The sequence below is a fragment of the Lissotriton vulgaris genome, chromosome 4_1 (assembly GCF_964263255.1).
Source record: "Lissotriton vulgaris chromosome 4_1, aLisVul1.2, whole genome shotgun sequence".
Classification (NCBI taxonomy): Eukaryota; Metazoa; Chordata; class Amphibia; order Caudata; family Salamandridae; genus Lissotriton; species Lissotriton vulgaris.
Genome location: NC_141691.1, coordinates 528,859,616 through 528,883,733, shown reverse-complemented (window position 1 = coordinate 528,883,733; position 24,118 = coordinate 528,859,616).

Sequence of the window (24,118 nt, the reverse complement as noted above, 5' to 3'; positions counted from 1 at the left end):
GCCTACAGGAGGGGATGAAAGACGTAGCCGAGTGGATGAAGAACAGCCGCCTGAAATGGAACTCAGACAAGAAGGAAGTCCTCATCCTGGGATCTTCGCCCTCCGCCTGCGACGACTCCTGGTGGCCCCCCGCCCTGGGCAGCGCACCCAAACCAACAGACCACGCACGCAACCTGGGCTTCATCCTGGACTCCTCCCTCTCCATGACCAGACAAGTCAACGCCATCTCCTCGTCATGCTTCAACATCCTGCGCATGCTACGTAAGATCTTCCGGTGGATCCCCACCGAGACCAGGAAGACGGTCACCCAGGCCCTCGTCACCAGCCGACTGGACTACGGCAACTCCCTCTACGCGGGAACCACTGCCAGACTCCAGAAGAGACTCCAGCGAATCCAGAACGCCTCAGTAAGACTCATCCTGGACATCACCCGACACAGCCACATCTCCCGACACCTGAGAGACCTGCACTGGCTCCCGGTCAACAAGAGAATCACGTTCCGACTCCTCACCCTCGCACACAAAGCCCTACACAACCAAGGCCCAAGATACCTCAACAGCCGCCTCAACTTCTACACTCCCACACGCCAGCTTCGATCAACCAACCACGCCCTCGCCGCCGTCCCCCGCATCCGAAGAGCCACCACAGGAGGAAGATCCTTCTCCTACCTCACCGCCAAGACGTGGAACTCCCTCCCGACCCACCTCCGTCTGACCCAAGACCACCTCGCCTTCAGGAAGCAGCTCAAGACCTGGCTGTTCGAGCAGTAGCGGACCCCCCCTCCCCAAGCGCCTTGAGACCCTCCCGGTGAGTAGCGCGCTATATAAATGCTGTGATTCATTGATTGATTGAGTAATCGTAAAATCAAAGGACCATGCTGTATTCTTTGGCCATGCAAAGTGAGGCAACCCCTTTCTGCCCATAATTTACCAAAACTATGAGCCACGCAGCAGGCATATTGACTATCAGTATAAATATTTGCTCTCAATCCTTCACTTAACTCACAGGCTCGTACCAACGCTACTAATTCAGCTGCCTGTGCTGACTGATAGGGAACTTGTGGTGACAAATGCAAAAACCACAGTTGATGGACAGAATGCAGAACAATGTCATACATTCACCCCAGTACAGAGATCTGGGCCTAAATCCATCGTTTTTTTGCACTCCACACCACCCCAGTTCAGATATGGCCATATGCAAATCAGCCTTGACCCTGTTCCTCATGGTAACAGTCCAGAACGAACTGCCAAGCCATGTCTTTCCTGGACCGGAATCAAGCATCCTAGGACCGGTTTCTGGCTATCAGCCGTCTTCAGCCAGGATAGCTTGATTCCAGTGGTGTGGAGAGCATGGGACTTACGTCTGAGCATACCTATCCCACTCGGGGTGACAAATGCAAAAGCCACAGTTGATGGACAGAATGCAGAACAATGTCATACATTCACCCCAGTACAGAGATCTGGGCCTAAATCCATCGTTTTTTTGCACTCCACACCACCCCAGTTCAGACATGGCCAGAACTCGAGAAGTCTCAACCACAGTGCAGCTGTTGTTGTGCCATCTGGTAACTTGAAACAAGAGCCATCCACATACAACTCCCCTTGGGGGTCAGATAGGGGAGTGTCTGTGAGGTCCACCCGTCCCTTCGTTTCTTCCTCAGTCCGAAATATACAATCATGTATATCATTGTTTGGCTCATCCAAAGGGAGGGGTAGTAATGTGGCTGGGTTCAGAGTAGCACACCTTTTGATAGTAATATGAGGAGCAAATAAAGTCAATTCATATCCAGTGAGACGTGCACTTGTAAGGTGCTGAGTCTTTGTTTTGTTCAATAATGTATCCACAGCATGCGGTAACATCACTGTGAGGTCAGAATTCAAAACGAGTCCTTCTGACTGTCGAATGGCCGCCGCGACTGCGGTAGCCATTCGACAGCTAGGAAGTGCTCTGGCGACATTATCCAACACCACCAAAAAATAAGCACAAGGCCTTTGCTTACCACCAAAATCCTTGTGTTAACACAGAAAGCGAGCAACCGTCCACCTCGTGTACATAGAGCACAAAAGGCTTCCGGTAATCAGGAGTCCATAGAACAGGTGCAAAACAAAGTGCAGATTTTAAAGAGTCGAAAGCTTTCTGACATTAATCAGTCCAAGGTAGTGGTTCATGCACATCTTTAGTAGTTAAGTAGAAGAGAGGTTTAGTAAGAAGGTTATGCCAAGAAATGCACGAATATCACATCGAGTACAAGGTACAGCATGTTAAAAATAGCAGCCACACGTTCAGGAGTTAGTCTCCTCCCCTCTTTTGACAGTAGATGACCAAGGTAGGTCACCTCCTGTCGACAATATTGGAATTTAGAAAGGGATACTTTGTTACCATTAGCTGTTAGATGTGACAATAATTTAACCGTGGCTTCCTTACAACCTTCCTCAGTAGCCACCAAAAAATCATCCACATACTGGAGGAGGACATTTCCTGGGGGCAAGGTCAATTCATCCAATACTGCTTTCAGTGCTTGACTATAGATACTAGGGCTCTCAGTATACCCCTGAGGAGCGCAACAAAATCTAAAGCTGTGCCCAGATAACGAGAAGCCGAAAATATGACGGCTATCAGGGTGGATTGGAATGCTAAAGAAAGCATTTTTCAGATTTATAACGGAGAAATACTTTACAGTGGGAGGAATCATAGTAAGAATCATAGTGATGTCTGAGACCACTGGATATTGGGGTACCACTATTTTATTGATTTCCCGCAAATCAATTATAAAACCATAAGTATCAGCATAATCGGGACCACTTTCTGTAGGGGCCTTTTTCAAGATTGGTAGTATAGGACTATTACAGATATTAGAAGCTGTTTCTTCCACTACGCCTTTGTCAATCAAATCCTGTATAATTGCTAGCAATGCCCTCTCACCAGCCGGTGAGATCTTGTACTGCAGAATATGCGGTAATCGAGCATTCGGTTTTAAAGTAATAGAGACTGGTGGGATCTTTAACAGACTAACATCCGTATCACCAGTTGCCCACAATGTAGGTGGGATAACAGCAAACTCAGGAGGAAGGGGCTCATTTTTCACAAAACATTGCCGAGCATGCTGATCAGGCGATTGAATAGTTAAATACACACCATCAGGGGAACAATAAATCCTTGCATGCAATTTTGTCAACAGGTCCAGTCCCAATAGATTCTCCCCACAATGTGACATCAACAAAAATGGGGAGTCCACCGTAACTGGACCTATGGTGAGTGGGAGAGGTTTAGAAATAGGGCTCACTACCGGGATTCTGGAGAATCCAATTGAGACATTATTTTGCCCGGACAGAGCAGCCCCTGGGACCAGTGAACATGCAATCGAACTATTAATTGCACCCGTATCTACTAGAAAATTCTCGGCAATCCCCATTAATTGCCCTCGGACATAAGGCCCTCGCGGATCAACGGGTACTGACACCTGGTCCCTACTCTGCCCGTGGGTGTCCTAAGCATAAATATACCCATATGTTCAGTCAGTCCCGTAATCTTCATTATAGTACTGCCTCCCTCTCGGATTATCAAAACAATTCCCTGCGGACGCACCTCTCACCAACTCCTCTCTTCTCATATCACTCCGATCAACTTCACCTCGACCCCGTCCTCTTCCTCTTACTGCTCCGTTTTGAGCTAATAACAAAGGATACTGACCTCGCCAATGCCCTTCCTGTTTACAGTAAGCACATTGGTTCGCTCCTAAAGTGACAGCCAGACCTCCGGCTCGTCATGCTCCCGCCCCCCTCGGGACAAATCCTCTTCCTCCTCCATCTCTGCCTCGCCCTCTAATTACTTGCTGTACTAATACCCTTGTTTTTAGGTCCTTTGTTTTCTTATCAGATTTGTCTTAATTCTCATTTTCTCTATGTTCATAATATTGAGCCATACTCAGGATAACAGAAGGAGTAGAGGTAGTCCAGGTACTCTCAGCCGCTTTTAGTTGTGCAGAGATTTCAGGTAACAAGTTGGTAACAAAGCAATTAACAAACAATCTTATGCCACCTTCTACTGACAGATCTTGTCCACTAAAATATATGAACACCCCCACAAATCGAGTAAAGAAATCAGACACACTCTCATCCTTCTTTTGTTTGCAAGCGGTTAACTTATCCCAATCTACCTTCCGGGGTGGAATTAAAGAATGCATGCACGTGATGATCCGACCCGGTAATGCAAAGATTTCAAGTATTGGTTTATCACCGGGTTTCCGATCTCTGTCCCAGTCCTTAAACTGTTCCCAAGTTCCTCCCAACTCGGTAGCATGATTGTGATCATGTACCTGTTTCCACACATCAATGGGGACCAGTAAACCGAAAAACAGTTCTACATCAGCTAATGTCATAACGTCCGATGAAGCGGCCTGAGTGAGTTCTTTGTAATGAGCAGTGTGATTCTTCCGAGGGTCAGGTAGTTGCGACTTCATATAAAGGACCTCACTCCTTTTGCAAGGAGTATATACCCATTGCTCTTGAAATCGTGCTTCTACACGAGGTCTGGTCACTTGATCATTGGCATCCCTTCACTCTGGGAGTTCAGGATGATAAACAGGATGGACTTCTCGCATAGGGTGCTGAGAGTCCCAGTTTGAGCATTTCGAGAATAACCGTTCTCGGTATTTCGTTATAGTCTCAACATTTCTGTACACATCTTCTAACCCTAATTCAAACTTATGCGCCCTATCTACAATGTCATAAAGAACCTGAGGGGCTCTTCCATCTTCAAAACATTGCTCCCATAGGGAGATCAAGCGATTGGCCATGACTTCCAAAGGATATTGCTGCATAACCAGCTCCTAGTCCGTAAGGGTCCTCCAGATATCTATAAGGGTATAGATAGGGTTCCGTACCCACTGAGACATTTAATACGAACTGCTTTTCATCATACCCTACCATGGATCGGTAATACAATTGCCATGCGCTAAGGGTACCAGGAACATGGGAGGGAGTTGAATCAGTCGTTACAGGGGTTGAGCTTGCAGACAACGACGGCCAAGCCAGGGCCGGCAAAGCTAAAACCACTGGGGATGTACTGGGGGACGATACAGTACCAGTCAACAAGGTGGCCGTGGCAGGCACTGTGGTGGCAGGGGGATGAGTAGGTCCCGTAGGAGCAGGGCCATAGGGGCAACAGACGCCGAAGCTTGCGAGGCTGAAAGGACTGGAGCCGTAACAAGAGGTACTGCAGGATATACTCACTGCGGGACGTACGGGGGAGGTGGACGTGTATTCAATAAATCCTCTATCCTATCTTTAGGCTCGGTTCGAGTTGTATAGCTCTTGTCTACCTGCAACCTAAGCTGTCTATCCGTACAATCAATATTTTTCTCAGTCTGTTCTTTGTCATATGCTATAGCCTTCTGGGTTATGGTCTGACTTCCTTTTCTTTTAAGCAACTTTTCCTCCCTAATACGCCTGCTTTTGGCCTCTTTCTGCCATAGATTTAAAGAATCGAACCTCGCTTGCCGGCTTCTTTTAGCGAACAGTCAATCCTGTAAATACTGTATCTTCTTTTCATCAAATGACTCTGTTAAACTCCATTGCAGTTCCACATTATCTTTAGTGTATTTATGCCACAAATTATTAAACAAAATAGGCAAAATGCCATGTTTAACATACATATCAAAACTCTTACTACCCTCTGGGGGGGCAGGCTGGCTTTCATCCAATCGTCCGCCTTTACGGTGACAACAACACCCAAAACACAATTTCCTAAAACACAACATCTTTGTTCACTCAATAACACACTCACTTACAAGAAAACAATCTCTCAAACATGGCAATTTTCATACACTCTCAGTCTTTCTTCGACAGAATTTTACACACACGAACAAACAAAAATACATAATGTTCAAATTGACATGTCTTTTTCCAAAGCCAAAACCTAAGAATGGAGCCCGTCTACTCCCGTTTGTGGAAACCCGTTTTTTCAAAACACCAGACCGACAGATACCAAAATCAGGCAGTCCGGAGACTACCAAGAGGCCACCAGACAGGAATTAACCACAGACCGGCCTACAGACCATCCAGTGATCTCCCTGGTTCACTTTCAGGACTATTCTGACTGAGCCCGCTGCCTTAGCGTCGCTTCATATGTGTCAAAAGGCTACCCAGTTGCAACCGCTGGCTTTTCCGAGAACAGTCCGGCCGGGTGCGCACCATACGTGCCACACCAAGGCATCTGATCGAAACCTCTATTATTCACCAAACAAGTCCATGGAGCATCTGCCCGTGCAGCCACAACGCCGCCCCGTCAGGCCTCCAAAGTTCTCCGTGGTACAACGACCACCAAATCCAAATACAGTTAACTGTTTCCAAGACGCCGCTCTACAGCGTAATACGAAGACACCAAAATCCATACACTCACCTGGTGCACACAGGTATGAGTGCGTGTTCTCCATTGCCCACTCCTGACGACCAACACGGTCAGCTCCTGGGTTACGCCCGTAGGACTCCGGCGAGGGGTCACTAGAAGCTGGGGCTCTCTGATCACGAGAGCGGAGTGCAGCCAGAATCGTTAGTCAGTCCACCCCCTCGACCAGAGTTCCCATTTTCTTTGTCCTTATTGCCCCATCTACGGGAGGACGACCCCAAACCCGGAGTCCCATCTGGGTCGCCAACTGACGTACCACAAAAATAACATAAGGAGCTATACCTACCAATAGCCCCAATATCGTTTACCAAAATAATCAGTCCGTTGGCAGTGAAGATAAATCATTGTTTATTAACACAAAATACGCTATAGAGGTGCCTCTCCGTCGTCACCCAGCCGGTGCGCAGAGAAGACTACTGGTTCATAGTCAATAAATGGCATATACGCCTTTATCATGATGCATGAGATCACCGTACATGGAAAGATACTAATTGGCACTGAAGCTAGAAGGAAAGCCCATATATGGCACACAAGACTAGTTTGAAAGTCTGCTTCTACTATTATGGGGGGGGTCAGGAGGGGTGACTCCCTTTCATCTCGGTGCCTGGGAGCACAGGCACGGCGCCTTCAGGAATGCGCTTATCACCTCTGAAGCCATATGCGACCTTGGGTCTCAAGACGAGAAAGAATAGTGTGCATTCAGCTGCTTCTTGTAACTCAACTAACAGGGGCCTACTGACTACTTGGAGGACAGCACGTGACCGCTGCAGAATCTAATGTGTGTACAAACAAAATGGCTTCTGTCTGGTTTTCGGTTCGTGTTCAAGGAATACAGAAAAACATTGGGCAAAAGAATTCCCTATCGACTTAACTAGGTAGACGAAAGCTATAGTGTACAATGGAGATTACACCTATAGATAGATACATCATGCTAACAAAAGCTTGCCGTGATTACAGGAAAATCGATTCTATCCCTCAGAACGACTTCAAAAGCTGTCCCTAAGGGAGAACTCAACATGTTGGAACTGTAATAAAGCCACTGGAGACCTCCCCGTCTTCCTTTTTACTGTAGTGTAGTCTCTCTTTTCTGGGACTGCATATTCTACTTTATCCACACTGTATTTGGGGTCCATCTGAAAAATAGATTTCTTTTGTTAATACACAGATTCCTAGATCTGCAGCTCAAATCACATTGTCTCCTGATAGACATATTACTATCAGTTGCCTGTAAGTCCATTCTCGCTAACTATTTTGATCCTGCTTGAATCGGATTGCTTACTTAAGGGGGGAGACAGCATCACTCTTCAAAACTCCCCCTGTAATTCACAGAACAGCTCTGTTTGGACGACACTCAACAACTATTTTGTGCTAATAGTCCCCCAACATGCTACAAAATGACCTCCTAACCACTACCTATACTGAACCTCCTACGTATATATCACCAGAATGTCACCTCCTCAAAAGTGATTGCTTTAAACGTAAATGTTTTGTGATATATATTTCGAAAATCAGTATTCTAAAGGTTATATACTTGCAATATGCATTATACTCGGCGTGTTACTATGCCTATATTGCAGGTATGTCATGCCTGTTTCTCCTTAAGTTTAATAATGCACTAGGTCTAGTTTTTAATTCTTTTATAGTTTACTTTTCTTCTATTACCGTACAGCTCACAGTCATGAGATTCGTTCATTGTACCTGCACACCCTGTCATATATTTACATTACTGTTTTCTTTTGTTCCTTTTGTATAAAACCCAATAAAATCCTTTGAAATCGAGAAACAAATTGGCTTGTTCCTAAATAGCATATGCAACTTCCCTCTAAGGCTGTAGCATTTGCGTCCCAAAGTACACCCCTGGCATGGAAACCTAAAAGTTAACTGTGGACTGTGACACACCTGTGCCGTCCACTAGTGTGACCAAGCAAACATGAATCCAAGCCTGCTCCTACAGCCTGGCAGTTGTAGTTTAACCCTGCAGTGGTACCTGTCAAGATAAATCCATTCCTTTTAAAAATTCATATCTCCGCTTCACCTTATTGGTTTTTTGTTGTTTTAGTGTAATATTGTCCATTAAATGTTATCCTATTTTTTTTATTGGAGTGGTATTCTTATTGTGTTGTGTTTCCGACTCTTTTACTGTTTGGGTACTTCTAAATGCTTTACACATTTTCCTAAATTAAGCCTGTCTGCTCTGTGCCATATCTACCAGAGGCTCAGCTCAGATTTAAATTACTGAAACCTTTAACCGGACCTAACAAGATAGTAACCTTATTAGTTGTGGTGAACTACCGACCACCCCTATTAATAATTCACTTTCTCACACCCACCAAAACCAATAGCATTTGCAGTACCTTGTCCAATGGCTATCCTGCTTCATCAGATTAAGGGGCAGATTTATGAGGCCCTTGCGCCACGTTTACGCCGCTGTTGCGTCACGCAAGGCGGCGTAAACGTGGCGCATCCCTACGAACGATTTACAACGTGACGCATCTAGGCAGATGCGTCACGTTGTAAAGCCCTGCGCCGCTTGTGGGCGTTCCGGCGCAGGGTGGGCGTTCCGGGGCAGGTGCGCCTCGCAAAAGTGGCTGAGTGAAATCTATGAGATTTCACTCAGTCACTTTTAAGCCAATGCTGCGTCAAAAGCCTGCGCCTGCTTGAAGCAGGCATAGGTCTTGACGCAGCATTGTTAAAATGGGGCACCCCCGAGCCTTGCTGGAGCTGCGTCGCGCTTGCGACGCAACTCCAGCAATGCGACACATTTCCGGCACAGATGCGTCACGCATCTGTGCCGTTTTTGCACCATGGTGCGCCGCATTATAAATGCGGCGCACCATGGCTGGCGGAGCTGTGGCGCAACGTGGCGCATGTTAACTGGCGCATCCCTGGGGATGCGCCAGTTAACATAAATCTGCCCCAAAGTGTGCAACCTTGCCCTGCTGAAGGATTTTGACTTCCATTTCGGAGACTAAGTCAGAAGGTAAAATTGTTGACCAGGATGAAACCACTGGGCGTTTCTCATCCATGCTCCATTTCAGCTGGCCTGATATTGCCCCTATGTCCCTATGTCTTGCGGAAAATATTTTCTGTTGGTGCTTTACTTTTTCTTGGCACTTTTTCTCTGAAACCATTAAAAATTCATATCTCTGCTTTACCTTCCTGGATTTTTGTCATTTTATTTATCAAATTTTACTGTATTTTTATAAAGTGAAGTGAGCTTTTTATGTGTTACGTTTTTAACTTTTAAACTGTCTTGGTACTTCTAAATGCTTTATGGATTTTCTGTAACTTAGGCTTGTCCGCTCTGTGCCATAGCTATCAGAGGTTGAGTTCAGGTTTAAATATTGAAATCTTTGTCTGCACCTAACAGGTTAGAGACTTGTTAACTTTTAGTCAGCTACCATCTACCCCAATTAGTAATTCACTTTCTTACAGATGCCATTCCACCTGCTCCCCCAACTGGAAGCAGAACTTGAGAAACTGGAACAAATTTAATCTAGAAGGTATTGGTATCCCTCATGGCTCTTCAAATTCCAACTTAATCATCCTGGGGTGTTGCATATTTGCTTTGACATGCAGCCCCCGAACATAGCTAATAAAAGACATCATCTCTTTCAGACTATCAATGACATCATGTCAAATATCAGTGGTATCCATTTGAATTCAGGACAAACCAAACTATTATTAGAGGAATCAAGTCACTATATAATCGTGTTGTACATTCATGTTGGTTTGGGGCATTACAAAAAAAATAAGCTTGTTGTATAATCGGCTGCTGAAGTCTTCTAAAATGCCATTTGTGAACCACTTTCAAGGCAGAAGTGAGTCATGAGCATCAGTGACAATATCCTGAACACACCTTCTGATCTACACCACTCTCCAATGCACTACTGACTGTGTTATCACACTAAATATCTTGGTTGCCTCTAATGTTCCAGCAAGGAAAAGGGAGACCAGACCTCTATATGCGTATATCCTGATTTGGTGAGCATCAGCTGAATGCACTGTTGTTTGTCACATTTACTGATGCTCCTGAGCTCACAAGGACAGTCAGCCCTTGCATTTGCTTGTTACACTTTGACTGTGGCCTTTTTCTTCTGGATGGTCTTGCGACAAAAGAGAGGACCACCTTCTTATCTACTTCTGAGGGCCAATTACGACCTTAGGTGCTATTTATCGCACCTGATAAATGACAAAACCACAGGGTACTTTATTTATCGGTGCGATAAATAACACCCATTATGAGTTATTGGGGAATAACTTGCAGAATTTGGTGTTTAATTCACCAAAATACTCATGATACAGTAAATACCAAATGATTTTCCCCCATTAAATTTCAACAGGGTTGACCAGACGAAATTTTAAAAAGGTTGAGTTATTTAACACATCCAATAATTGAATCTTTTCACACTGTAATTCCAATCCGTGCGTAAACAGGGGTTTATGCACAAGTCGTAAGTAACCTACCCACTCGCAACCAGGCCCTTAGTGGTATTTTCTATCAAGAGCTACCTAGATACAGTCTTCTTTAGTCATCCGAAAACCATGAAAAGTCTTGCAGTGACCTCACCAGTGCAGACTTTTGCTGGAGTGTTTTCCCTTGATGTCCACCTCTACGTAGTAATATAAAATGGTTCTTTCTGCACATTATGGTGCAGATTTCCAAGCCCCAGGTGCCACAGGTGTGCCACTTTTTGTGACACACGCAGTGCATTTTAGTGCCCCATATTTACAGAGAACCAGACACATTTCCAGATTTACGAGAAATAATACATTTGGAAATGCGTCTGAATGCTATGCCCCCCACAGGGGAGGCATAGGGAGGCGCAACAAAGTAAAATGTACTAATTTCTCCTTGTTTGTTCCCTTCTTTCAATGCATGCTGCTTTCTGCAGCACACATAGAAAGAGGACATCACCTCAGGTGATTGTTCATGTGCAGGAAGGGCCACCTTCCTGTGCATAAACAATCAGTAAAACAATGACATTTTTCGCAAGTTCGATGTGTTCTAATGCAGCACACATAGAAGTTGAAAAACACAATTTCTGACGTTTATGTGCAGGAAGAGAACCCATCCTGCACATCAATCATCTTCCCACGACACAGGCATCCTAGCACCATGGTGCAAGGGTGCCTGTGCAGCTCATGGCAGCAGTTTGCGCACCAGTGCAGGGGGAAGCACAGAGATTTGACATGTTGTAAATATGTTGCACCCCTGTGCTTTGAAAGTGTCTCAGTGCGGCACAACCAAATGTCTTGCGGCACGCACTCGGTCACTTTCCTTGTAAATCTGCCCCCAAGCATATTTTTGCTTTTCCAGGGCACAAGGTTGAAGGGTCCAATTCGACTCCACCATATCCATACAATCAATTGGCATATTTAATTTACTTATAAGTTCCTAGTAAGGTGATGCTACATTAGGGTGACTAGGCGTCCCGGATTTGCCAGGACGGTCCCTGTTTTTCGCCAGCTGTCCGGGCAGATTTCGAGAAATGTAACTCATGTCCCGGTTTTTGGAGAGGGTCGACTAAAAATTGGGGGAGGTGTTTTTTTATGTTTTACAAAGCAGGGATAGTTAGCAGTTGTTCCAACAAAGCAATTTAATTCACAGGCAAGCTACTGGGTTTAAAAATTGCATCTTATGGGGGGCGTGGCCTCGGCGCCGACGCAAGATCGCGGATCCTGTTTGAGCTCCGCTCGCTGGCGGGACTCGTCTTCTGTTAAGAGCCGTCTTTCCTTCTCCCGCACACCTCGGAGCAGCGGGCATCTCTTTTGAAATATGCCATGAGCGCCTGGTCTTTCTTCTGTACGTTTTCCTGCCCTGGGTCATCGTTTCCACAGCTCCGTTTGTTTCCCCTCATAACGCGAGCAGCCGCCATTTTGGGCCGTTGCACTCGTGTTTCCACAGCTGGTATTTTTTTTATTTACTATTATTGCACAGGCAGCATGTTGTTCTTTATTGCATATATGGATATTTTTGTCCTCTACTGACTGTTGCTTCCTATTTTCCGATGTGGGAATGGACGCCTGTCTATATTCAGCTTGCCATCTCCTCTGTGCCATATTCTATACATATATATGACTCGCAAATTCCGCAGTCATGTGGCTCATTGTTGTTTATTTTCTGCCACTCAACTTAATTGCAATCTGATATCATTTGCTGCCGTGCGACTTTATTATGAGTGTGCGCTTATTCTCACTGGGACTTGTTCCTCCTTGTGAATCATTTCAAGACTTTTTCACTCGCTAATTGATCGCTGGTGTTCCTGTGAAGTACGCTGTTAAGCATATACCATTTTTGGCCTTTTTGGTCTATGTGTAGCGATTTGGGCTACACTAATTTTCTTTTCTGATAGCCTTGCTTCTCGTTGTCCTTTCCGGGGGGTGGGCGGCTGCCATTATTGGCCGCTCAGCTCACGTCTCCATACATATTTTTGCAACAGGCTATTGGTTGGATATATATTTATGCTTTGATTGCTTCATTGATATCAACAGTTGTGGACACTTTTTTCGTCAGTGTTTTTCCTGAGGCACACATTTTGCGCACACTCTGCAATTATCAGCAACTATCTTCCTACTCTGCTATAATGGCAAGTGACTCTCATTCTGCTAGGTCCTCTATTACTGTCACGAAACCGAAAAGGCACAAAAATTATCCCTCGTCACCTATTCTCTCCTCACCGAATCCGGTGTTGGAGTCTACTTTGGATGAGGCGTGGGGTCTCCAACCCTTCATGACTGCCACAAATGAAAAATTGCAACAAATAGAGGACAGATGGAATGTTATGGAAAGTAAAGTATTTGACCTGGAGCAACGTGTAAGTGACTTACAGGATATGTCTACTAAGATCCCTACACTTGAATTGAAAATTCATAAATTGAAACTCCATTTTTTTTTGTTGTAAATATATTTTTATTGCAGATGATCTTTACACATTTCCGCCAGTCAGAAATTACATAATCGTCATTTAGATTCAACGACATAAAGAAATTTGGTGTACACAGCCATTTAGCCCACAACCCGGAGGACGAGCGGCAATAATCAGAATTGTAATATGTCAACGCGCTTCATACTATCATTGCTACATACGGCAATCAAGGATTCTGCATCTGCTTTTCTTTTCCTCCCGGTTCCCCAACAAACACAACTATTCTATCCCTAGGGTCTAACAGTAAGGCATCTACGTGGTTGTGCCTATTTACTCCCCCCTCTCGCTCGGACCCTCAATTAAAGCTAGTTGTTGGCTTATGAGGGGATCCTGGTCAGCTGGATACAAATCAGAGGAGGGCTTCCTTATCCAGGCCACTGTATCCTCAGTGTATATGGGAATAGAGATTGAAGTTTAACCCCCCTCCCTCCCGGACTCTGCCATCAGTGCGTCGTTATTAGGTAAGTCATTGTGGATCTGGAGCATTGGGACCGTCAGATAGGGAAACATGCATTGAACCTGTCGTGTTACGGGAAAGCATTCTGGTCGTTACATCAGTCCTCTGAGTCGCTTCCTGTGTCATAATCACGTAGTGCTTGTACCAAGGCCTCCCACGCCTGTGCAGACTCTAAAGCTTTAACATTCTGCTGTTGCCGCGCTAGTTGAAATCTTAGAGTGCTCTCCCCCCCAGCCCATTTAAGGAATTCGTTGCGCCACTTAGCATCGACTGGACCCGTTCGTGCCTTCCAGTTCCGCGTGATTTCGCGTTTCGCTAGGATAAGTCCCATATCTATAAATTTGCTAGTGACTTTGTTTTTGGGGGTATGTGGGAACCAGTGGAGAACCCCAACCGCCATGTCAAACTGTAGCGCCCGCTCTTTCACCCCATTAAGAGTATCTCCCACGGAATTCCAGTAGAGGGTCAAACTAGGACAGTTCCACAACATATGGCCAAGCTCCACTCCAGTAGCCTGACATCTAGGGCAAGCCACGGTGTCTATGACAAAGTATTTTTTTATCTTTCCTGGGGTCAAGTACGCTCGGTGCAAAATATAGAAGTGTACTAATTGGAACCGCATGTTACGTGTACTCTTCCAGGCCCGGCACATCAGCTGAGCCCATGTTGTTTCAGGGATTTCCTTTCCTGTGTCCGCTTCCCATTTACCTCTAAGTGCCTCCAGCGGAGGAAGTCCCTCATTAAGCATTCTAGTGTACATGCATGTGACTGCTTTAACCGTCCCAGCCGCCATCATAGTATATTGGCATGCCATTGTTGTCTTTGGTTCTTCAAGCCCCCCCTTCCAGTGTGCCTATATTGCCCGCGTGATCACCGCGTGCAGTAGGAAGTCGCCTCTAGGAATGTCAAAGCGATCCAAGAGCGCTGGAAACGTGAGTAACATCCCGTCTTCGTAAAGGTCACCCAGGACTTGGATCCCTGCTTCCTCCCAGTTCTGCAGTTGCGACCAGTCTCCACCATGCGGTAATGTTGTGATCATCCCCAGCGGAATTTTAGGGGCGTAAGGGTGGTTCACCCCCGCTTTACGCAGTGTTCGGTTCCAGCATAGCCTAAGTGTACGTTCCTCTTGCGTGAGGCCCTTGAGATCTAATCTCTGCTGCATTGCTATGTAGGAGAGCACGTGTCTAGGTATTCCCAGGCCCCATGTTTCCTCAGGACCTCTAAACTCTCGCGCTATTTCTTGTGTGTATGTCTGTAATTGCGCTGCTAGGTAATACGCTTCGAAGTCGGGTCCCGCCAGCCCCCCTTCTGATTTAGGTCTCATCAGAGTTGCAAGTGCCACTCTACGTCGGCCCGTTCCCCAGAGAAAGGACACTATCAATGATTTCAGGTGCCGAAACACAGCAGAAGGGATCCAAATCGGGAGCGTCCTAAAATAATATAGCAGGCGAGGTAACGGCACCATCTTGAGCAGCGCTATACGACCCACTACCGACAGTGGGAGGGTGGTCCAAAAGGTCATACTACCCTTAAGCGCTCTGATGCTGCGAGAGATGTTACCCTCCAAGACGTCAGCCGGGGTGTGATAAATATAGACCCCTAAATATTTCAGGCAGTTAGGTTCCCATCTGATCGCCCTGGTCATAGTGGGCTGGATTTCACCCTTGCGCATTGGGAATAAGCATGTCTTAGACCAGTTCACCCGTAGGCCCGACATTTCGCCGAAGGTGGTCAGTACGGTGTCAGCTCCCCTCAGAGCTCCGTCTGCGTCTTCTAAGAAGAGCAAAAGGTCATCTGCGTATAGGGAGATGAACTGTTGCCCGGACAGGGATCGTAATTCTTTATAATGGGCACCCATACGAATCGTCATCGCGAGGGGTTCAACTGCCAGTGCAAAGAGCAACGGGGATAGTGAACATCCCTGCCTCGTACTCCTTTCCACCGGATATTGTGGGGATATCAGCCCTCCCGATCTCACTCGCGCCAACGCTGATGCATATAGCACAGAGGTCCACTGTAGACATCCCTCACCCACCCCATAGCACCTAAGTGCCCTGTGGAGGTATTCCCACTCCAGGCTATCGAACGCCTTTTCCAAGTCGACAGACAGTATCATGGGGTGGGAGGCCTCCCCATGGTCCTCCTCTAACAAGCGAATCAGACGGCGAATGTTCATAGTGGTGTTTCGCTTAGGTATGAAGCCCGCTTGATCCACATGAACCAGCATGGGCATGTGCTCCAACAATCAGGATGCTAGAATACTACTTAAAATGTTATAATCTGTTGTGAGCATCGACAATGGTCTGTAAGACGCCGTGTCATTGCTCTCTTTATCGGGTTTGAGCAGGGGAATCACCAACGCCTTGCGCATAGTGTGCGGTAGGCAACCCAGTTGTTTCGCCTCTTTATATATTATCGTACGTCGAGGGGCCAACAAATCTATGTATTTAGCGTAAAATTCAATGGGTAGTCCGTCCAGCTCTGGGGTTTTATTGCGTGCCATCCGTTTTATGGCGCAACGGATTTCCCCTATTTTGATGTCCTTGCCCAAGTCCTGCGCTTGCTCGGGTTCTAACTGCGGGAAAGGGAGTCCTTCTAAGAAGTTATCTATGGCCGAGGTACCAGCTGTTAATCTACTCTGATATAGAGTTGCATAGTAACTTGAAAAACTGTGAAGAATTTCAGGTTGGGTATACACTTCGACGCCCTCAGATGTGCACATCGAGACTGTGGGTGAACTACATTTCATGGGGTTGGCGAGCCAGGCCAGTAAGGCTCCTGATCTATCTCCCTCCGCCAGGGACCTGGTTATATAAGGCTTATGTTCGAAACTGTGCAGCCTTTCCACTTCAACTGCCACCGCTTATTTCGCTGCTGTGCACTGTTGTTGAAGCGCAGGGTGTCCAGGCCGCAAGATCTCCACCTCTCGGAGTTTTTTATCTGCCTTGCTGAGGTCGTCTAACAGCACTCTACGCATCCCTACCTTTTTGGCTATACAATATCCTCTTACTACTACCTTAAAGGCATCCCATTCCGTCGCTCTTACCTTAGCCGTACCCTCATTCTCTGCAAAGTAATTAGTGATCCTCTCCCCCAGATCCTTGTGGAAAAGTGAATCCTCAAGCATTTCGGGGCATAACCTCCAGGTAGGAACACAAGGGGCACCCGGAAACCACAGCACATCGACCAATAGAGGATTGTGATCTGAGATCGTCCTCGTCAAATATTCGGTGTTGGTGACTATGGGTGTCAGCGTTGTAGAGCACAAGAGCGCATCTAACCGCACATGAAGCTCGTGCATTCCCGAGAAGTAGGAGTAATCTCGGGTATGCGGGTGTTGGGCTCGCCAAATGTCAGTTAAGCCCCACTTTTTTTGCCATTCTAGTCTGCCCTTTGCTATTCTGTGTGTTGGGGTGTCTGCCAATGGGGGGTGTGATCTATCGAGGGCAACATCCACCACTGAATTGAAGTCGCCACCCATCAGTATTGGCCCTACTAGGTAGTGGGCCAGAAAGCCCGATAGGGTCGCGAAAAAGGTCAACTGGTCCACGTTAGGTGCGTAGATGCTGCAAATGTTTATTTCCCTGCCTCCCAGTTTCCCGGCTATGGCAACAAACCGCCCCTCAGGGTCCACTATGTGTCTGGTCACCTGAAAAGGGACTCCGGCTCTAATCCAAATCAGCGCTCCCCTAGCATAAGCTGAATATGTAGTGTTGTAAACCTGTCCTCTCCATCTGCGTTGTAATGCTAGTCCTTCCGTCTTTGTTAAATGTGTTTCCTGTAGTAACGCTATCTGGACTCCCCTGCGTACTATAACATTTGAAATACTTTGGCTGACTCTGGTCTGGGAAGCAGTTTTTCTGGTGGACAGATTGGGAATGGGACCCTTTCCCCTGTGAGTTGTTATGGGGGCCTTGAGAGAATTCTTTCTTTTTCTCCCTCACCTCCTTCTTCTGGTGGGAAACCTGACCACCCTTTTTTAAATCCCCCCAGATGCATTCTTGGACTCTCTGATGCTCACCCAGTTTCCGTCTCATTCACAAGTTTCCTGCGGTCACTCAGCTTGCACTTTGTGTCGTCATAGTGTGTAGTCCCCGCACGTTCCAGGTAATGCATTTCAAGTTAGATACTTCACCCGTTATCCCACAATGCCCTGTGCTCCCTTCTCGACTCAAATTCCACTTGGTTTAAACATGTAAAACCCCTTGCACCAATGGCGTGCCCACCCTCTAACAAAACAACATTTCCAAATCCCCCCACCCTCCCCAGAACAGGACCCAAAGATTGCAATCTAGTTCCCATCCAAATTCACCCAAAAACAATCAAGTAAACCCGACGGTAGTTAACGCAGGTGTGCCTTAGGGGCAATGTGGGTGGTCTGGCGCCAATGGGAAGCCTCCCTCTGCTCGAACCTCCTGTGTGCGATCGAGCTCTGATGACTTATGGTCAGCGCGATGCCTCGCCCTCCACCCAACTATTAGCAGGTCAACAATCCCCCCATGTGACACACAGTAAGTCTCCCGCAAAAGTCTCTCTCTATGGATATAACAGCTCACCAAGAGTCTTCATTGTCCATCTATTATTCCTTCAGCCGTCTCCGGAGTGATCGTGGGCAAAGGCACACTGTCAGTTTCGGAGTACTCCGTGTCCGAGCGGTCATCACCTCTGCCTGACTCTGTGCCCTCCGTCAAGGGCGTCTCTTGTGATCCTGATATGCTGGACACCACCTCCGACACTCCTCGCCTCTCCGCTGCTGTCTCCAGTACCGAAGGTCGCCCAGCCCCTCTGTGACCATTGCGTATCCGTCTGGACTTCCGCCGTGGTCGTTCTTCAGTGACTGTTGGAAACAGCGAACCAGGGCCGTCTTTCCGGCTCTGTACAGTTCGAGCCAGCTACAGGCTTGGTCTGGTGTGTCAAAGAATTTTGTAGTGCCATCCACTATTATTCGGAGTCTGGCTGGGAACAATAGGGAGTACTGTATATTCTCGCTTCTCAGCTCACGCTTAATCGCCAAGAAAGAGGCTCTTTTGCGTTGCGTGTCATAAGTGTAGTCTGGGAAGATGTTGACCTTACTGTTTTCCAGCTGGAAGGGACCGTTCAACCGGGCATTATGCAACAGCAGATCTATGTCCCTGGTAGTGCAGCAGCCTCGCAACCACTGGGTGAGGGGGGCGGCCCTGCTGTCACGGCCTAGATGGGACCCTATGTGCTCGTTCCAGCGTGTAAAAAGAGGTCAGCCCTTCTGGCGCCACCACCGTCTGAAGCCATTCCTCCAAATAGCAGACCATATCTCCCCCTTCAATTTTTTCTGGTAGCCCCACTATTCGGATATTGTTCCGGCGATTGCGCCCTTCGGCGTCCTCTGCTCTTTTCTCCAGAGCATCTATTCGGGCCAGCACATCCGTCATAGTGGCCGAGAGTGATTTTTGCGCCGGCTCCAGGGTGCGAACCGCACTTTCGACCTCATTGACTTTATCAGAAAGCTTGCCATGATCAGCCCTGAGCAGTCCGAGACCCGTTGCGACTTGCGCTATGTCTTGTTGGAGAGCCGCTCGTGTATCCGTTATCGCCGTCAAGATCTTGTCCAGCTGGTGCTGGAGGTGCGGGCCTCTAGGTGTCTCGTGGTCTGGTTGTTCCCCCTTATCCGGCATCTCCACATCTGATGTAGATTGTGGGCTGCCCTTGGCGCCTTTCGATTTCCCCATCTCAGTCGTGTCGCCCAGCGTTGTTCACGGCCGGCAAAGGGAAGAGCCACCAAACAGCAGGCGTATTCCAGCGGGTCTCTCCTCAGATATCGGGCCTCCTCTCTCCGGTATGGACACCTCCCGATCGCACCCTGCCGAGTTCCAAAGATCAACCACAAGGGCTCCCCTGCCCATTCATCCACTCCGTTGAGCAAGAGCGCCGGGTCGGGGCAGTAGTAATCAAAGTCTCCGATCAGCGGGGGATCTCCAATATAAATTGAAACTCCATGCTGAAGATTTGGAAAATCATAATTGTCGTAACAACCTATGCGTATATGGTCTACCAGAAAATGTTGAAGGCCCCGATATGGTCCTGTTCCTTCAAAAATTTCTTCCTGAGCTTCTCAATCTGCCTTCTTCTGGTTCTCCCCTCAACATACAGAGAGTTCATCGTCTGGGTCATCTCACTCCCAATCCTGCTAGGCCTTGTGGCATCATTATGCTCTTTATGGAGTTTACTGAACTTATGACTATCTTGAAGGCTGTTAAACTTAAACGTCGTCTCATTTGGTCTGGTCATAACATCTTCATCTCTCAAGACATCTCTATGCGACTGTTGCACGCCGGAAAGAATTCCTTGCTCTAAGGCCTCAAATGAGAGCTCTTAATATTCAGTATGGCATTCTTCATTCGTGCCTCTGCAAGATTACTCATAATGGACGTTCACGATCCTTTGATGACCCTGGAAAACGTAAACTTTTTCTTCAGTCCTTTTCTTCCACTGGGATGGACACTGGCACTTGATTTTCAGTTTTGTACTTATTTCCTTATCTATTTCTAATGACTCATTCGGATCATTTCTCTAAATACCTAGTTTTTCCTTCTCTATACTTTTGTCTCATGTGTATTTCCTCTCACTTAGCTCACTTATCTTTCCTCTCTTTTGTCTTTTTTTATCCATGCTGTTCTTCTTATTATGGCTCTTATCTTTCTATATCTTAGTTGTCTTTATGTGATCCGCCTTGCCTTGCACCACTATGCTCCCTTATCATTGTTTTCTCCTCTTCTTACAGATCTGGCTGTTCTGCTTTGATCTGTGTGTGTGTGTTTCTCTATCCCTGTTCTATCCCTTTTCTCTTCTTTTCCTTCTTATCTATCCTTTCCTCTTCTAATTATTTCTTGTTACTCCTTATTACATCATGCCACTCATATGTTGTTTTTGTACCCCGATAATGTAGGTCTTTATATTATGCGTTTCTTATGTAATTTTCTTTTATGGTGTGTTCTCCCTTACAGTTTCATCCTTGAAGTGTGTCAACTCCGACTGTGTTTTATCCTCCCTTCCCTCCATTATGTGTAATTTTGTTACATGGAACCTTCGTGGTCTTGGAAATCCAGTCAAACATCAAAAGGTACTGTCTCATTTATCAAAACTAAATTCTCAAATTTCTTTCCTTCAAGAAACACACTGTAATGATGTTGAATCTCTTAAACTGAAAAGACAGTGGGTAGGGCAAGTTGTGTTTTCTCCTGCTGCCCAGAAAAAGGGGATGTTGCCATACTTTTCCATAAGGCTTTAGCAGTGCAAATTTTATCTACACAGGCGATGCTGATGGACGATGGGTAATGGCAAAGATTGTGGTTCAAAATAAAACGCTGGTCTTATTGAATAATTGTGGTCCTGTCAAGCCTGACCCTAAATTTTGGAATGATATTAAAGTCCTCCTCTCTTCGATTGATTGCCCTAATATTATTGTTGCTGGTGACTTCAACCAATGGTTAGACCCCTTCTCTGATAGATTATCCAAATGTAAATTTCAACCTGATAAATCTCATAAAGCCTTTCAATCGGCCATTGCATCTCGTCCATTGTATGATGTTTAGAATACCTGTAATCCTGATTTAAGGGAATTTACATTTTTTTCTAGTCTTCATCACACCCGTTCCACAATTGATTTTATTTTAACCAGTAAGTCTTTGCTAACCTCTGTTCACAATTCTGAAATTGGCTCCATTTTTATATCTGATCATGACCCTGTTCATGCTGTCTTTGATCTTACACATATTTCCTCTAAATTTAGCCGATGGAAGCTTAATACTTTTTTGTTGACTGATCCGGTTTTTATAAAAGAAGCTTCTTCTTTTATTGATGAATTTTTTAGTCTTAATAACCCATTAGATACTTCTGTTCCTAACAACTGAGATGCTTTTAAGGCTGCTTTTTGTGCCTTTGACATTTCTTTTGTATCAAAAAAGAAGAAATCCACAAGGAAGAAATATGAAGATCAGCTACGAAAACTTAAAGACTTAGAACATATATATTTTACTTCCCGTTCCTCTGCTGCCCTTCATGATTTAATTAAGGCAAAAACTGAGCTCAACAAATTAGCAACGATTGAAGCATGTAATATTTTGCTTAAAGTTAAATCTAAATACCAGGGTGGACAAAATAAAGCGGGGAAAATGTTAGCTAACTATTTAAAAATGAAATCTGAACGTAAGACTATTGGCCCTATTCTAAATTAATCCACTAAAAAATTGGTTTCATCGGACGAAGATATTGCTGAGGTTTGCCATGACTACTACAAATCTCTTTATTCCAATGACACTTCTCCCACTACTCAAAACTTAGACACCTTTTTCTCAGGCCTACCCTCTCCTCCATCTTTACCTGATGAATTCAATATGTTAGAAAAAGACATTTCTTCCCAAGCGGTAATTAATGCTATTAAAGCCTTAAAAAAATCAAAAGCCCCGGGGCCTGATGGCTTATCTATTGAATTTTATAACACTTTTCATTCTATTTTTATCCCTAAACTCCTTCAACTTTTTTACTCCTTTATTGCTGATGCAAAAGCTTCTGGCTCTTTTATGGATGCTTTAATTGTTATCATACCTAAACCTGGCAAGGATCATTCTCTTTGCAAAAATTACCGTCCTATATCATTAATTAATTATGACTGTAAAATTTTTGCCAAAATTCTCGCATAACGACTTGACACCCTTATTCCTCTCTTGATAAACACTGATCAAGTTGGATTTGTGAAGGGCAGATTAGCATCTGATAATGCCCGGATGTTTGCTAATATCATTTCTTATGGTAAAAAATTAAAATCTCCCTTTGCAGCTTTGTCTTTGGATGCTGAAAAAGCATTTGATGGTATTCATTGTCAATTTATTTTTCAGACTCTCCAATGGTTCGGTTTTGGACCCTCTTTCATTTCTTATATTAAACTCTTGTATTCTTGTCCCCAGGCCAGCATTTTTGTTAATAACCAATTTTCTAGGTAATTTTCTTTATCGAGAGGCACAAGGCAGGGTTGCCCCCTTTCCCCTTTACTTTTTATCCTATGCCTTGAACCATTTCTAGAACGCATTCATTTTAACTCTCAGATTGCTGGCTTCAAACGTGGCTGTATAGAATCTAAAATATCTGCATATGGAGACAATATACTTATTTGTATGTCTAATCCTGCTGACTCTCTCCCTCATTTTTTAAATAAAGTTCGATTACATTCCAGGATTTCTGGATATAAACGTAACCTCTCTAAGACAGAAGTTTTACCCCTAAATTCTACATGTTATCAGTTTTTGTTTAATGATACTAATTTAGCTTGGTGTCCCTCTAAAATTAAATACCTTGGCATTTGGTTTTCGTCCTCCCTTTATGACACAATTAAATTCACATTTTCTGCATTATTTAATAAAATTCAATCACTCCTCCTCATTTGGTCACCCTTATTCCTTTCCTGGTGGGGCAGGTTAGATACTATTAAAATGATGATTGCTCCTCATGTTTTATATACATTATCTATGTTTCCTGTAAAAATTTCCAATACACATTTTTCCAAAATTAATTTTATATGTACAAAATGTCTTTGGAACAATAAACACACACGGATTGCCCTAAACAAACTAATACATCCTAAAGGTGAAGGTGGTGTGCGTTTTCCAAATTTTACAGCTTATTACGCTTCTTTGATTAAACAATCTCTTGCATTAGCCTATGATTTTATGGATAATCCTGTTCCCAAATGGGTTCATTTTGTACGCTCCCTCTTGAAAGATTTTTCTTTTCAGCAGATAATTTTTTTGTCAAATTGTACCTTTTTATCTACCAGTCCTATTTTAAAATATTCCCCATCTTTGCTGTATAACACTTTTTCTGAGGATTTTACTCCTCTTCAATGCTTTTTGTCCTCCTGTGTTTGGTTTAATACATTTCTCAAATATAAAGGTAAATCATTCTACTACAAATATTGGAAATAAAAGCGTATTATTTTTGTTCATCAATTCCTACACAACTATACTATTGTTCCCTTTTCTACCCTCCAAACAAACTACCAATTACCTGACTCTTTCCTCATTGAATATGATATTATTGTTACTGCTATACAGTCTCATCTAACTACTTTTTCCCTCCCACCTCTTACACCATCTATATCACCTTTCACTCCTTTATACTCCTTATTTTCAATTTATAGACCTAAAGCCGCTCTTGTATATAAGTTACTGTTGTCAAACGTTACTGAAAGACTTAAGTCTTCAATTGAGAATGCATGGGAAACCGCCTGTCCGTTTCTTTATCTATTACTACATAGGATAAACTGTGGTCCAAATTATTTAAAGTTTCTGCTGCTGCT